The sequence below is a fragment of the Filicampus tigris genome, chromosome 2 (genome assembly GCF_054856515.1).
Source record: "Filicampus tigris isolate MCC_2025a chromosome 2, RoL_Ftig_1.0, whole genome shotgun sequence".
In the NCBI taxonomy this organism is placed as follows: domain Eukaryota; kingdom Metazoa; phylum Chordata; class Actinopteri; order Syngnathiformes; family Syngnathidae; genus Filicampus; species Filicampus tigris.
Genome location: NC_141218.1, coordinates 39,084,425 through 39,100,732, shown reverse-complemented (window position 1 = coordinate 39,100,732; position 16,308 = coordinate 39,084,425). Strand labels below are relative to the sequence as shown.

Genomic DNA, 16,308 nt, shown 5'->3' with positions numbered 1-16,308 from the left:
CAGACCCGTTCCAAAGGTCCACTGGGGGGATGGAAACGTGCAATTAATCCGTCCACTCCCCTAATGCAAAATCTGTGTGAAACTGGATATGAAAAGTATGTTTTTTACAAAAGTTTATTAATTTATTAAGCAAATATACATTTACAACACAAAATACATACAAAAATCCATAAAAAAGACAGCAATTCAAAAGATTACTATACAGAGAGTATTCTCAAAAAAGGTCTCATGGTCATTCAAGAGTCCAAGTCCAATATGTGCCAGGGATAATTATTTTTTTTGTCCTTTTTTCTTTCTTTTCGCAAGTAAACAAGTATTTGTTTTACTACGATATCACTGCTTATCATATTTTTTTATACTCATAGTACTCCTGGTATTCCACCTAAAAGCACGTGCAATCTAAAGGATTGTTTGAAAAAAATGTATGGGAGGTATGTCATCATCAATTAGTCCATACATAATAGTGAAATAATTAATTTTAATTTAATACATTTTCAAACCAATATCTCCCGAGCTCTGTAACATTCAATCAATAAGTGTTCTTGTGTTTCTTTTTCCACACAATTAGTGACAGGACATTTTGTTGTCTTCGCATAGCAGCTCCATGAAACCATGGCTCTCGTAGGGAGCCTACTACCCATGGTGATAAGATACATTATATTTTTCATCCTCTCTGTGATCATGGTTTTTCCTTTTATTAATGTTTGAGCCACTTCTAAGCTCTGTTTTACACTCACATGTTTAAAATTGACAGTGCCTCCATATTTTGCATCATTTATTCTTTTAAAAATAATTAATTTTTTGATACAGGAATAGAGAAATTGGCCGACAGTAAGCCATGGCTACCTAAATCCTTATATGAGTGGGCATCAAAATTGACATATAGATTGAGTCATGTGTCAACGGGTGGGATGATAGCACAGGTACACCAGCACTACCACACACATAGATTTATGCACTATTCAAATCATTTTTGCAGACATTGTATAATTTGTTTAAAAAACAATGCAAAGGTTAGTTAAGACCACAAAGGGGAAAATTCCCAGATCCACCAGAACCATTCCACACAATAAACATCGATTATATTGAATTGAACAAAGCACAAGGGAAACAATATTGTCTTGTTATTGTTGACGTGTTTCAAAGTGGGTTGAACTGTTTCCGAGCACCCATAATGATGTGAAAACTGTTGTAAAGGCATTATGTGAATGCATAATTCCAACATATGGTATTCCAAGCATGTCCGCTGATAGTGTAGTGGTACACACGCCTGAGTTGTGTGCGGGCAGCGTGGGATCGATTCCCGCTCAGTGACAGTGTCTATGTGTGCCCTGCGACTGGCTGGCGACCAGTTCGGGGTGTAGTCTGCCTTCGCCCATTGACGGCTGGGATAGGCTCCAGCAACTCCCCGCGACCCTATATAGGATAAGCGGTTTGGAAGATGACATGGCATGACATGGTATTCCATCTGAAATCAGAAGTGACAATGGAACACACTTTTTGAACAAAGCAGTTACCAGAGTGGTACCAGGGTGAACTGCTAAACATTGACTTGAAGCGACATCGTGTGTACCAAACACAGTCAGCAGGACTTGTGGAACAATCCAATGGAACAAGCAAAACCAGACTCATTAAGACCATGAAAGAAACAAAGAGACAGTGGCCTGATTGTATTTCCATTGTAGCCACAAGAATGTGGATAGTACCTACGGAAGGAAAAGCGAAGTCCCCATTTGAGATTCTGTATGGACGACCATTTAGACTCCCTGACCTTGCCTCAGAGCAGCCATTAACAGGGACTTCTATCCCTGTACACATGAAAAGGCTGTTTGACCAGAAAGAAATGCAAAAACACAAAGACTTGGCAGTATGTTCTGCTCAACAGACGTGCCAGGTCCAGATTGGAGACCTGGTCTTCCTCAAGGCTGCCCTTCAGCTGCTCAACAGCGTTCATCCACCGGGAGACTACGCGCAACTATGTCTTTATGCACCACTCATCTCAATGAAAGACTTTCCCTGCTAGAGGGATGTGTCCATCAGATAGAGCAGAATAATGTGGTAACCGTAGATGTGGCGGACACAACTGTTAGTATGGGTTGTAGCCAACCTGCTAGTCCGGTTAGCATTAGCCCTAAACAGCCTGCTAATCGCGGCGAGTCTGTTCAACACATAACAGATTCAGCTCGTTAGCTAGTCCCATTCCACCTCGGTCTACTGGCTCCCGCACTTTAGTAATAGGTGACCCCATTACCCATAACATTAAGCTAAAAAATCCAGCCACCGTAATGTGTATTCCTGGGGCCAGAGCACCCGACATTGAAGCTAATCTTAGGGAGCTGACTCGCAAAAGGACTAGACACCAGCACAGGGCAAACAACACTAGGTACTCCGACATAGTGATACACGTCGGCTCCAATGATACTATGCGATGAAGCAATCAGAGAACACAAAGAAGAATATAGCTAGTACTTTTGATCTCGCTAGAAAGATGAGTCGGCATCGAGTAATTGTCTCTGGTCCCTTGCCTGCGAGAGGCAATGATGAGAGGTTTAGCAGATTATTCTCACTTAACCTGTGGCTGGCTAGCTTTGGTAGTGAGCAGGAACTGCAGTTTGTAGATAATTGGCCTTCTTTCTGGGGCCGACCCGACCTGCTTGAGATGGACGGCCTTCACCCTAACTGGGAAGGCGCCATCACTCTTTCTAGAAATGAAAAGATTACTGTTTGAGCCTTCCTTGACTGTTCACATCAGAGCAGGTCGGGGCACAGGCGATTAGTGAGCCTGTAAGAACGGGTATGGAGTCAGTAAGGCTAGAGTTAACTAGCGCTATGCTAAACTCTGACAACACTCAGTTTTTTATTTAGATTAGAGCCGTACACAACACATATTCCTGCATCACATAGCGATATTGTTTCTACTGAGTTGGTGCAATATGATAATAATAGTACTCGAGAGACGATAAATAACTACCATATTCCGACAGTCATACCCTCCCGCTGCACTTTTAGTTGTTCGAGGTACAATACAGGGCCCAGGGAACGCAATCCTATTAATATTATGATTAGGAATCCTATTATGGGCAATTATTCGGAAAATCCTATTTTACTGAAACTCGGTCTGTTTAATATTAGATCTCTTCGAAAGCCCTGTTAGTTAATGACCTCATATGAGACCTTAAACATAACATGATTGGGCTTTGCGAGACCTGGTTAAAACCTGATAATTTTTTTACCGCCAAATGAGGCCTCGCCTCCAAGCTTCGTTAGTTCACATGTTGCGCGCCCTCATAAGAGAGGTGGGGGTGTAGCCCTTATTTATAAATCTGATTTCAAACTTAGCCCGCATTCTAGCAACGCCTTTAAAACATTTGAAGTGCTCATTATGCGATCTACATCCTCATTGCAGTTTTGCAGTTATTTACCATCCCCCCGGCTCGTACGCTGTATTTTTTATGAGTTCTCTGAGTTTTTGGCTGATTTGGTAACCCATGCAGATAATATAGTGATTATGGGTGACTTTAACATTCATATGAATCTCCCGTCGGAACCACTTACAGCGGTGTTTCAGACAATAATTGATAGCTTTGATTTCACGCAGATAATTGACGAAGCGACGCATAAAAATGGTAATACGTTAGATTTGGTACTAACCCGAGATTTAGCGTGCTCAAATGTAATGGTGTTACCATTTACTACTGTTATATCTGACTATTACGTTATAACTTTGAAGTGCAGGCTCATTACCATTGTCCTGACCACAATCAAAGCTTTAGCAGCCGAAATAGTAGTTCTTCAACCACCGCTGCGTTGTCTGAGCTACTGCTCCTGGCAACTGCTTCGTTTCCGAGCTATATTGGTTCGATTGACAATCTCACAAATGATTTTAATGCTGCTCTGTTAAATGCGCTTGACTCCGTAGCACCATTAAGACCTAAAACTCGTCCTAAACGGCCTACTCCGTGGTTTACTGAGGAAACCCGCTCACTTAAACAATAATGTAGGAACCTAGAGCGCAAATGGCGTGTGACTAAACTTGAAGTCTTCTATCGGCATGGTGTGATAGCTTACTAATATATAAAGAAGCACTCGTCTTAGCCAAAACTAATTACTTTTCCAGATTAATTGTTCAAAATAAAAACAATCCTAAATATTTATTTGATACAGTAGTAATGCTAATGCAACAGCTGCCGACCTCCAATAGCTTCTCTCATTCAGCCCATGACTTCATGCAATTCTTAACGCAGAAGATTGAGCGCATACGGGACGAGATTAAGGACACCGCTCCTAAAACCCTGTTGAATTCCACGAATATGATGCTAGTAGGGGTATTATGGCTGATAACTGTCTGACGACCCTATCTCTCTTTAAATTGTATCTCTTGAAAGCCGAACAAAACTAGTTGGTGCGGCAAAACAGACAACTTGCGTGCTCGACCCGCTTCCTGGTAAACTCATAAAAGAATTGTTTACAACCCTAGGACCCTCCGTCTTAAATATAAAATCTCATTATAAAATATAAAATATCATTAACTTATCACTCACCTCGGGCACTGTACCTGCAGCTTTTAAGACCGCTGTTATTCGACCTCTGCTTAAGCGGCCAAACCTTGATCCAGAGAACCTCAGTAATTATAGGCCGGTTTCAAATCTCCCGTTCATTGCGAAAATTCTCGAAAAAGTTGTAGCGCAACAGTTTAGTGACTGTATGGCCGCTAATAATCAATTTGAAATTCTTCAGTCAGGATTTAAAGCCCATCACTCTCCTGAGACGGCTCTTGCTAAAGTGACTAATGATCTTCTCTTAGATATGGACTCCGACACCTCATCAATACTACTCTTACTTGAACTTAGTGCTGCGTTTTACACCGTTGATCATAACACTATTAGAACACCTCAAAGTATGTGTTGTATCTCAGGCTTAGCACTTTCTTGGTTTAATTCTTACCTCTCAGAAAGGACGCACCGTTTAATTTATGGCAATGCGACTTCTGAGTTTTGTAAAGTTACATGTGGAGTCCCGCAGGGATCCATACTAGGACCCCTATTGTTTAGCATCTACATGCTTCCACTTGGTGATATTATACGTAAATATAACATTAGTTTTCATTGTTATGCTGACGATACCCAATTATATATGCCACTTGAGATAACAAACCCGGCTAATTGCTGTAATTTAGAGGCATGCCTTGCCGAGATTAAACAATGGATGTGTCTCAATGTTTTGCTTTTTAACTCTGATAAAACCGAGATGTTGATCATTGGCCCTGCTCGTCATCTGCACCTATTTAAGAACACCACTCTGAGGCTCGATAAATGTACTACTACCCAAAGTGACTCAACAAAAAATCTTGGTGTTATATTCGGCCCAACTCTGTCTTTTCAAATGCACATTAAGAATATTACTCGAACCGCATTTTTCCATCTCAGTAATATTGCTAAAATTCGTCCAATCCTGTCTAATAGAGATGCAGGACACCCTGAATTGGTTGCCAGCCAATCACAGGGCACACAAAGACAAACAAACATCCGCACTCACAATCACACCTAGGGGCAATTTAGAGCATCCAATCAACTTACTATGCATGTTTTTGGAATGTGGGAGGAAACCGGAGTACCCGGAGAAAACCCACTCAGGCACGGGGAGAACATGCACACTCCACACAGGGAGGCCGGAGCCGGGATCGAACCCACAACCTCTGAACTGTGAGGCGGACGTGCTATTAATGTAATATAGGAGTAGAAAATTCAATGCATATGTTGTTTTTCCGCGTGATGGAATTTCCTTTTGACAGCGGTCCGTAGGTGGGAATACTTACTGTATAAATGAATTTGACTTGACTTGACGAGGTGCTGAGACGACACCGTTGGGACAGTGAATGCTGGGACGGCCTCTTCCAGGTGATTGCAGCAAGTCCAACTGTAAAGGTCGAAGGGCTTGACGGCTGGATCCACCAGTCGCAGTGTAAGCTCCTTTGGTTCCCTAGCGACGCCAGTCCCTCGAAGTAGGATCAGCACCCAGTGCGCTGACTGCGCACTGTCGAAAGACCACAGTTGGAGAGAGGGTTTTCCGTGGCATACACACCCCTCTCAGGAAGATGGAGCAAAGTACACTGTTTGCATCCTTGCAGGACTGTGCCTGGTGGCAGTTGGCACACAACCTCGCGACCAAGAAAACACCAACATGGAACGATCACCTAGTCGTGGATTGCTGTCTACCTACGTCTATCCTGGAAAACCTACATCTCCTGACGGACAAAACAAGGACAATGATGAATGTAACTTCCCTTTCTCAAGAACTTTCTATTACCATACGTATGAACCAATTACAGTCCCGCCAGATCGGGTTTAGTAAGGTCTCACCGGTTCTAGACTATTCGGGTGGAGATATGAAAGACAAGTGGTCCCTGATAGTGTAGTACACAAGCCTGAGTTGTGTGCGGGCAGCGTGGGATCGATTCCCGCTCAGTGACAGTGTCTATGTGTGCCCTGCGACTGGCTGGCGACCAGTTCGGGGTGTAGTCTGCCTTCGCCCATTGACGGCTGGGATAGGCTCCAGCAACTCCCCGCGACCTTGTATAGGATAAGCGGTTTGGAAGACAAATATACTGAAGTAACTGAGATGAGTCAGTGGCAAGATTATTGGTTATATCTAATGAGTGCCCATGATGCAGATAATAGGGAATGGGTGTCTTGGTCAAATTATATCACTTCTGTTGAAGGTGATTATTGGTCCAATCCACATAGAAATAAGGGAGCGTTAAATTGGCACAACAAAATATCTATCACAATGACGAGGTCCAATTAACCCACCATAACCTTTGCATTTCAGCCAATGTCGTCCTTGCCGAACGAAGACAGAGAGAATTGTACGATGCTCACGCTATGGGCGTGGAACGGGGCAGGGGCCGATCCACATGTTCCAATTAAACTGTGCCGTAATTGGCAGAAACCCATCCAAAGTGGTCAGTCTGAGCAAGAACATCCACAAGTTGTTGCTACCTACCTGTGAGGAGAAATGAAAAAACAGGCGCGTGTGGTGTTAAAACTCACTTTAAAGGGGAAAACATTGAAACTCTGTTGAAAGAGGACAAAGGTATTGGGATCAATGATAACCTCTTCCTTGAACGAGTTGGGGCAGTAGCTAAATCGTTGTGTTGTTTGTATGAAACCACGTGCCGCCTTGCGAGTTGTGGAGGCAGTTCCATCTGAATGTGTTCATCTGCTCATTTTCCTATTGTACAAGTAGAGACCAGACCGATGTTGTTTCACCCCCCAACCTCCGGTAACTTCACATGTTTTAAACGAAATAGTTGTAGCCGTGCTAAGTGCACTGATCATGGTAGCATCGACCCCACCATGTGCAGCACCACCGAGACTTCCAAAAAATCTCACCAAGTTCATTCAACAGTCTCAGTTGTGGTGGTATTGTGGAGGAGGAACATTGTACGCTAAATTGTCTCCCTATTGCTCAGGAACTCCTGTATATGTTACTGGAGTCCATGTGTTAACACTTAGTTAAGTGTTTCCAGCCCCCTTCCGGCTGTGTAGTTACACAGGGCGAAAAGAGATTTGGGTAGTGACAAAAATATCTGAATACATTAATCATTCAGATTTTTAAAAAGTGAGTTTATTTTTCTATACTAGTTGCCCCTCACCCATCCTGAATGGACACACATTTTTATACACAAAGCTTCTAAATAAATAGCAGAGAACATGTTTATCTACATTCCTCTGATTTACTCCCCCCGTATGCCTTTCTCACATGTGCTCACACACACACATGCCCTCAAGGAAGGGCTGCATACATGCCAGCGTAACCTGAGTCTACACGTGCCCTCAAAAGCTTATTGCTAGCTGTGCTGTTAACCAGAGGTTGAGCTGCACTGTATTTGCTTGTTGTAATCTACATGGATTGAAATCATTCCCATTGAAGAACACGGGTCAAACATTTGTGTTATCTAGTTACAAAACGTGCTATATGCAGATGATCTAACTTGGAGAACTTGGATGTTTATAAAAACATCATACCTAAGAATTGTATAAAAGATATAGAGGTATACAGTATTGATGACAAAAATTAATGTTATTCATGAAGCCATAATTACATCTGAAACAGTTATATTGATTTCATAGATTATTATTATTCAGGAATGCATGGACGGCTAAAATCCTAAAACAAATGTATTGATGACATAAAGTTGTGTTATTCATGAAGCTAGGTAGGGATAGAAGTATTTTAAAGTATGTACTTATTGTCCAATTTTTCAGTGGCCTGTTCACCTCTTTTTTGTCTTTGTGTTGGTGGTCGACCGAGACTGTTCTTCTGCTGAAAGACTTATTGTACCACCTCGTTTGTATAGATCACACTGTTGTGCATTTGATTCCTTCATTTTTTTTTTTACGACTTGAAAGGTCCGGGTCATTTTGAAGTTTGGATGGGTGAGTTTCTCATCCACTCTAACGAGCTAAAAGAAATCACTGTATATGACCCGAGTGTGTGGAAGCACCCCTTAGATGTGGGAGGGGTCTCGGCCTCTTCAGAATAAGCCTGGACGTATACCCGAGGTGTTATAATTAGGTTCATGTTACAATCTTAGCGTGACCTCATCGGAAAGTCCATAATTGGGCATGTAGGAAGGGGGCCGGAAACATGGCGTCAGCCTGGACTTGTTCCTCGTTACTTCAAAGGAAGCGGAAGTGACGAGTTCATCGATGCCCATATTTGTGCATGCCGGAAGGGGGCTGGAAACATGGCGTCCGCCTGGGCATGTCTGGACTTGTCCCACGTTACTTCAGAGGAGGCGGAAGCATTGACGTCAGAGGGTGTCCTAATTTGGGCATGCTGGAAGGGGCCAAAGACATGCCGTCCGCCTGGGCATGCCCGGACTTTTCCCTCATTACCTCAGCTAAAGCGGAAGCATTGAGGTCATCGATGCACATATTTGGGCATACAGTAAGGACCAGAAAACATGGCTGGCGCCTGGGCATGCCTGGACTTGTTCCTCATTACTTCAGCGGAAACGAAAGTGTTTTGAAGTCATCGATAACCACATTTGGGCATACAGTAAGGACCGGAAAACTTGGCGACCGCCTGGACATGTCTTGACTTGTCCCTCGTTACCTCAGAGGAGGTGGAAATTAGGTAATCGATGCCCATATTTGGGCATGAACCATTAACCAGAAATGACGTGTTAAAAAGGCGTGGAATAGGATGTAACTGCAACGCAATATGGCAGACAGAAAGTGATGCAATAACAAGATGGTGGACATAAAGTGATGCCATGCCAAGATGGCGGACAGGAAGGGGATGGTTATTAAGGGTGGGGATGGATGGATGGATGGATGGATGGATGGATGGATGGATGGATAGATAGATAGATAGATAGATAGATAGATAGATAGATAGATAGATAGATAGATAGATAGATAGATAGATAGATAGATAGATAGATAGATAGATAGATAGATAGATAGATAGATAGATAGATAGATAGATAGATAGATAGATAGATAGATAGATAGATAGATAGACACTACCTGTCCTCAAGGGCACCTATCCTGCATGTTTTCCATTTCTCCCTGCTGCAACACACCTGTTTCAAATGATCTGTATTGTTATCAGGCTTCTGCAAAGATTGCTGATGAGATGATCATTTCAATCAGGTGTGTTGCAGCGGGGAGAGATGGAAAACATGCAGGATAGGTGACCTTGAGGACCGAACTTGGTGACCCCTGCTTTACACAGAACTGGGCATCGCCTCACCGCCACTGAGTTACCGTCTACATATTTAATCCACCCACGTGGTCCCAGTCGGTCTGAGTCAGCCAAATGACGTTGAGAACAGACTTAACCTGTACCACGTCACACGCAGGTGCCACTCTCCTAACACGCGCCCGATTAAGGAAAAAAAATAAAATAAAACAATGTTGTGTAAGAATGTGCCCCATATTGTTTTTATTTCACTGATCACTACGCTGTGCGTGTGTGTGTCTGTTGATTTTGTTTGCTATTTTTTCTTTGTTTGGCGGCGTGTCTGCTCGTGCGGCGCCTGCGTGTGACGTGAAGATTACGTTTTCGACGCGGATTGGCTATCGCCGACGAGGTATGGACCAAGTGGGTCGATTAAATATTCAGGTATATATGTATGTACAAATATATATATCCATTATCCAATCCAATTATCCTCACAAGGGAGTGCTGGAGCCTATCCCAGCTGTCATATATATATAAATTAGGGCTGTCACAATTAAAGCGTTAACTTTGGAGATGTATTTAAATTGTATAGAGTGTTAAAAAAAAGGAACTCAGTTAACTCAGTTGTATTTACTTCCTGTGGCAGCTGACCTCTGCTCTTAGATGACAGTCACTGCCGCAAAGACAGACCAAAGTAAAGTAAAACTACTTTTATTTAGTTTTACTTTAAAAAGTTGCTCCACAGCTCATTGTAGAAATCCAAAATAATTTTGCAAAGCTATGTCTTTGGTTTATCGTTCAGGTTGTATTTTACAGGATAATAATCGTATTCAAGGATAAAAGAAAGCTATTAGAACAGTCTTTAATTAGAAATATACTTAAAAAATATTTTTTACTCAAGTAAATATTGTAATAGCTTTGTAAAAAATTGTAGTTGAAAAATGCATTTAATTGCGATCACATATGGAAAATGTTGTGATTAATTAGTTTTAAAAAAAAATATCACGTGACAGCACCTATTGAAAATATAAAACATATGCATATCCAGAGGTGCCGAACCACAAATATGCAGGGGTCGACTGTACTTCTGCTCTCCGGTCTTGCCTCGATGCTTCTCTGCAAGTGGGTCCACCTTTTGCCTCCAACCCAACAAAATCCTTCTGTTTATAACATAAACACTACAAAACAATAATAATGATAATAATTGATAATAATAACAATAATATTAATAATGATGATAATACAAAGCACATCACCAGATCCTGTGAATCCTCAAAAGATCAGTGGGCAAAGCATTAAGAACTTTCAGTGTACTTCTAAATAGATAAAGAGACCAGCTCCTTCAGGCCTAACTGTTGATGCATCAGGTTCCACGCTGCAGGAGCCTCCAAGAGAGTGTGGCTGCAGCCACCATTCTCAGCTCCTCCTCCTCTCAGCCCCTCCAGTCCAGAAATACGTTTGTTGAATACTAACTAAATTTTCTTCCTTTTTTTTTTTTTTTTTTTTTTTTAAAAGGCAACTGTCTTAATATATAGTTAAAGAATAAAAAAAACAAATATATCAGCTTTTAAATTTACTCTTAATATGAAAATTATAGGCGGCACGGTGGTCGACTGGTTAGCACGTCCGCCTCACAGTTCAGAGGTCGTGGGTTCGATCCCGGCTCCGGCCTCCCTGTGTGGAGTTTGCATGTTCTCCCCGTGCCTGCGTGGGTTTCCTCCGGGTACTCCGGTTTCCTCCCACATTCCAAAAACATGCATGGTAAGTTGATTGGACTCTCTAAATTGCCCCTAGGTGTGATTGTGAGTGCGGATGTTTGTCTCTGTGTGCCCTGCGATTGGCTGGCAACCAATTCAGGGTGTCCCCCGCCTACTGCCCAAAGACAGCTGGGATAGGCTCCAGCACGCCCCGCGACCCTTGTGAGGAGAAGCGGTACAGATAATGGATGGATGGATGGATGAAAATTATAAATATCCATCCATCCATTATCAAAACCTCTTTATCCTCACAAGGGTCGTGGTAGTGTTGGAACCTATATATAGTTTTAAAATACTATTTTTAAAAAAGCAAATATGTCTTCTCTCTTTGCCATTCAAATTGTTAAGGATTTTGGAATCAGATATAAACATAATTTTGAAATGCCTAACCCTTTTCAACCTAAAATTATTAATGAGGAGGCTTATTTTCCAATGTCCAGTACAAAGGTATGTGTTCAAATTCAGCACTGTCTGAAGTGAGTAAAAGGTGTTTTATTTCAAACAGCAATGACACAATCTGAAAAATATTACATACGTACCAGTTGACATTTTTAATGTAGTACAGCTTTATTTTTAATGTAGTACAGCTTTATTTCGATAGTTCAACATGGCTTCCATAGCTGACAGAAATCTTGAAGAGCTCCAACATTTCTTCTTTCTCATGAACCAGTTCCTTAAACTGCTTCCCTGCAGCTCATCCTCCCTCATGATGATGCATCGATGTATGGCAAAAAAGAAATACATTAAAAAATAGTTACAACAACGTCCAGACACACACATTTTCGATTAAACAATTTCACCACATAGCTCTGAAACTTCTGATGAGTTGTTTTTTTTACCAACGGCCTTAATGGGAAAATCAACCCAAACATATTTTTTTCAAGAATATGTTTCTATGCAAGCTCATTAGTTGAAACATGGCATTCTGATTAATATTGCATTTGTGGAATATGAGTTAAGCAGCAAAATCCACCAGTTTTTAGCCATCTCCGGGGCAGCCATTTTGTCATTTCTGTCAACTGAAAATGATATCACAACTACTCGGGACTCTGGTAACGACCAATCATGGCTCAGCTTCAGAAAACAGGTCAGTTGCTGTATTAATAATTACACACACTCAGACAAGACAAGTTGTTCATTCCACTTGAACGACGATGGCACAGATATCCAGCAAGAAAGAAAATGGATCTGATGGTCAACACATGATGATGATGGCCTTTAACAGAAAAGAACAGGGCAAACCAATATGTACCAAACATTGGTGTGTGCCCAAAGGTCACAGGGTCAATGGCCCCAAAATGACACCTGATGTGAGCAGCCAGACAAAACTGGTGACACAGAACAATAAGAAATGACACCTGAAGTGAGCGACCAAACACAGACAGGTGAAACTCAAGAAAGATGCTATTCTTCCAGAGAGAGAATGTAACCAGCATATTTAAGTGAATATGTATGTGGTGAGGAAATTGATGATCAGATTTTCACCAATGTTGACAATTGTTATCGGTTACTGTGTAACATACAGCAAAGCCATAACAGCGCAAGGCAATGGGGCTGAAGCGATAGATGAGATGCAGTTGTTGAGACAACCACAAGCACGTTATGTTGCAAAGGGACATCGCCAAAAGAGGGAGGGAGATTATAATACGACATTTTCACCCACTGCAAACATGACCAGCATCAGAGTGCTAATGCAAAAAGCAGTACAAGATAACCTGATTTTACATCAGATGGATGTCAAAACAGCATACGTGAATGCACCAATGGACTGTGAAATTTGCATAGAGCAGCCAGAGGGCTATGAGGTCAAATCAGGCACAGGAGACACATTAGTGTGCAAGTTACAAAAGTCACTTTACGGACTAAAGCAGTCCGGCAGAAATTAGAACTAAATGCTGCATGGATATTTGGACAAAAACAAATTAGTGCAAAGCCCAGCTGATGATTGTGTTTATACAAAAGTGAGCAATCGTGCGAAAGTGATCATAACAATATGGGTTGATGACTTAATTATTGCTGCAAGCAATGAAAAATTATTGACATCAAAATGTAAGATGAAAGACTTGGGTAAACTGAGACACAATCGAGGCATCGATTTTGTACAAAGTGACAAATGTATAAAAAAAAAAAATACTTGAAAGTTCAACATGAATGACTGTAAACCAAGAATGACGCCATGTGAACAGACGATTGACTACACTAAGAACACAGAAGAGATGTGTGATGTCAGGAAATACAGAAGAGGATGCGATTCGCTAAATTTATGAACTACTTGCCATGGGCGGTTTTACAGGGTGGCAATGTGTGGCAGCTGTCACCCTTAACTGTCTTGACCCCCAGTTGCCACCCGTGGCTGTGGCGACCTTGCTGTAGTCACGGATGAACCTCCTGTAGAAGTTCGTAAACCACAGGAACTGGTGGAGCTGTTTGCACGAAGAAGGGACTTTCCAATTTGCCACTACCTCAATCTGGGCAGGATATGGCCTAACCTGACCTTGGCCGAGAATGTAGCCAAGAAAACTAATAGGGGGGACCCCAAATTCACAATTTTCTGCTTTGACAAAAATTTTGGTTTTCAAGGAGGTGCTGCAGAACTAATACAACATGCTGGACATGTTCTTCAGGGGTTTGAGAGAAAATCAAAATATCATTGAGATAAACGTACACAAATTGATTAAGCATATCTCAAAGAACATCATTAGTGAGTGCTTGAAACATGGCTGGAGCCTTATTAAGACCAAACGGCATAATCAAATATTCAAAGTGGCCAAGGGCTGTCTTTAAGGCTGTTTTCCACTCATCTCCCACCCAGATTCGCACAAAATAAGCGTTGCGAAGGTCTGGTTTGGTGAAAATGGTGGCTTGATTGAGAGGCTCAAAGGAGGGGTCAATGATTGGAAGAGGATACTTATTCTTAATGGTGATTTCATTTAGTTTTTTAAAGTCAAAGCATGGTCGTAGTCTTTTTTGTCCACAAATCCAGCTCCAAGGGAAAAGAGGAGGGATGGATAATACCAGCAGCCAAGGACTCACTGATATAATTCTCCATGGCCTCCCTCTCGGGGCGTGACATGTTGTAAAGCCGACTAGAAGGTAGGGGGGCTCTGGGGAGTAAGTCGATGGAACAGTCATACGGTCGGTGAGGGGGAAGGGAAAGCGCCTGAGACTTACTAAACACCTCCCCCAAGTCGTGATAGTCAGGGGGAATTAAAGAAAGATCAGGAGGAGAAACGGGAGGAGAAGGATGAAATGTTGTAGATGCAGAACGCAAACAATGAGCATGACCAGGGGTGTACATAACAGGTACGCGAGCATGCGCAACAGAAATCACTGACGCGTAATGTTATGTGCGTCACGATGCGTCTTTGCGTACCTGTGGTTTGATCCGTGAGCGCTACGGATCAAGCATCACAGTTCAGGCTGGGCGCGATCCGCAGAATGGTTGGTGAACGTAATTAGTCCACATTCACTGTAATAGCGGCAGAGAAAGTTGAAAACCCTCATGGCTCACATAAGCCACATACGGGAACGCTTTGCAAACATACTCAACGAACACACCACCTCCCCAAAGGCTAACTTCAAAATAAAGCCTACCAAATAATACATTGCGTCATTGATGCCAATGCAATAGCCTTAGTAGACTTTTACTTTGACGTTGATCTCCATGGTGGCGTAACAGCTAACTTGACTTCCGTTTTCGATGTCTCAGCTTGCCACCTACATCAACACAACGACATCCTGAAGTCATATTCAGCCACTAATTTAGGACGCTAACAAATCGCTAGTTAATTACGCTGTCATTGTATGATACGGCACAAGTCTCCGACGTTAGTGACTAGCATCTGTTATCATTAGCAACAAGTGCCTGGCTGGTAGTTCAACAGCTTGGCTTACTTTTTTTAAACTTCTTTTTCAATATTGTGGAGATTATTTTGTCATCCGCTGTCCATGTGTAAAGGAAGGTGCCTTGAATTGCACTTCAAGGTCTTTTTCATTATGAAAAAAAAAAAAAAACCTTGTCTTCATTTATTTTATAAAAACACATTTGCTCATTCAATAATTTTAAGAAGACATTCAGCTCAAAATGTCTGGCAGAATACCTTGTTATTTTATACACTGTACCACGTATAAAATAACAATGTTCTTATTTTATTCTTATTTTATACGTGGTACAGTGTATAAAATAACAAGGTATCCTGCCTTATATTGCGTTCTTAAATCCTAAATGGACATATTAGACATTAGGAGTTTTTTTTTAAAAATGAGCAAGTGTTTTATAAAATAAATTAAGTCATAGTTCTAATTATCTTTTGTTCTTTATTTTGCTGATCCGAAACACAATCGGTTCCGTGACTCAAAATCCGTGACCGATCTGAACCGTGACTTATGTGATCCGTTGAACCACTAGTGAGTACCAAATTCAATCTCCTGGTACTCATGTGAGTAACCCACAAAAAAAAGTATGTGCACCCCTGAGCATGACAGAAAGTGCTTTAACTAACTATGGACGAGGAAAACCAGTCCATGTGCAGGTTATGAAGTCTTAACCAGGGTCCAAAAAACTACAAAAAACCTGATGTGCTCCTGATGGATATCCGAAATCGTGCAAGAGTGAAACAGTCTGGTGTGTAACGGTCTCTAGGGGGCTTCCATCAATGGTACTAACAGGTCGGGGCCGGTCTAAAAGGTACAAGGAGAATTTAGCATTGGCAACATACTCTTTGTCAATAAAATTGTCGTCTGCCCCTGATTCTACCATCACCTGAAGGGAGCCTGAGTTGTTGGTGGAAGAAACAGTGGCAGTGAAGTTAATCCGATTAGAAGATTCACTTGAGGTCTTAGTGTCACTCACCCTGAG

The 16,308-nt window shown here is 41.9% G+C and overlaps 1 long non-coding RNA gene and 2 pseudogenes across 1 annotated transcript; 2 read left to right on the top strand and 1 right to left on the bottom strand.

Moving 5' to 3' along the window:
• The window catches only part of LOC147152405 (uncharacterized), a 56,215-nt pseudogene extending 53,487 nt beyond the window's left edge, over positions 1-2,728 (top strand).
• Positions 2,729-2,796: 68 nt separating this feature from the next.
• LOC147152404 (uncharacterized) lies at positions 2,797-6,005 on the top strand (annotated as a pseudogene).
• A 5,917-nt stretch (positions 6,006-11,922) lies between these two features.
• On the bottom strand, positions 11,923-14,985 carry LOC147152403 (uncharacterized). The gene is made up of 2 exons (XR_015085685.1): positions 14,824-14,985; positions 11,923-12,153 (listed from the first exon to the last, which is right to left on the bottom strand). It is a non-coding gene; the product is annotated as an uncharacterized LOC147152403 (long non-coding RNA).
• Positions 14,986-16,308: the final 1,323 nt, after the last annotated feature.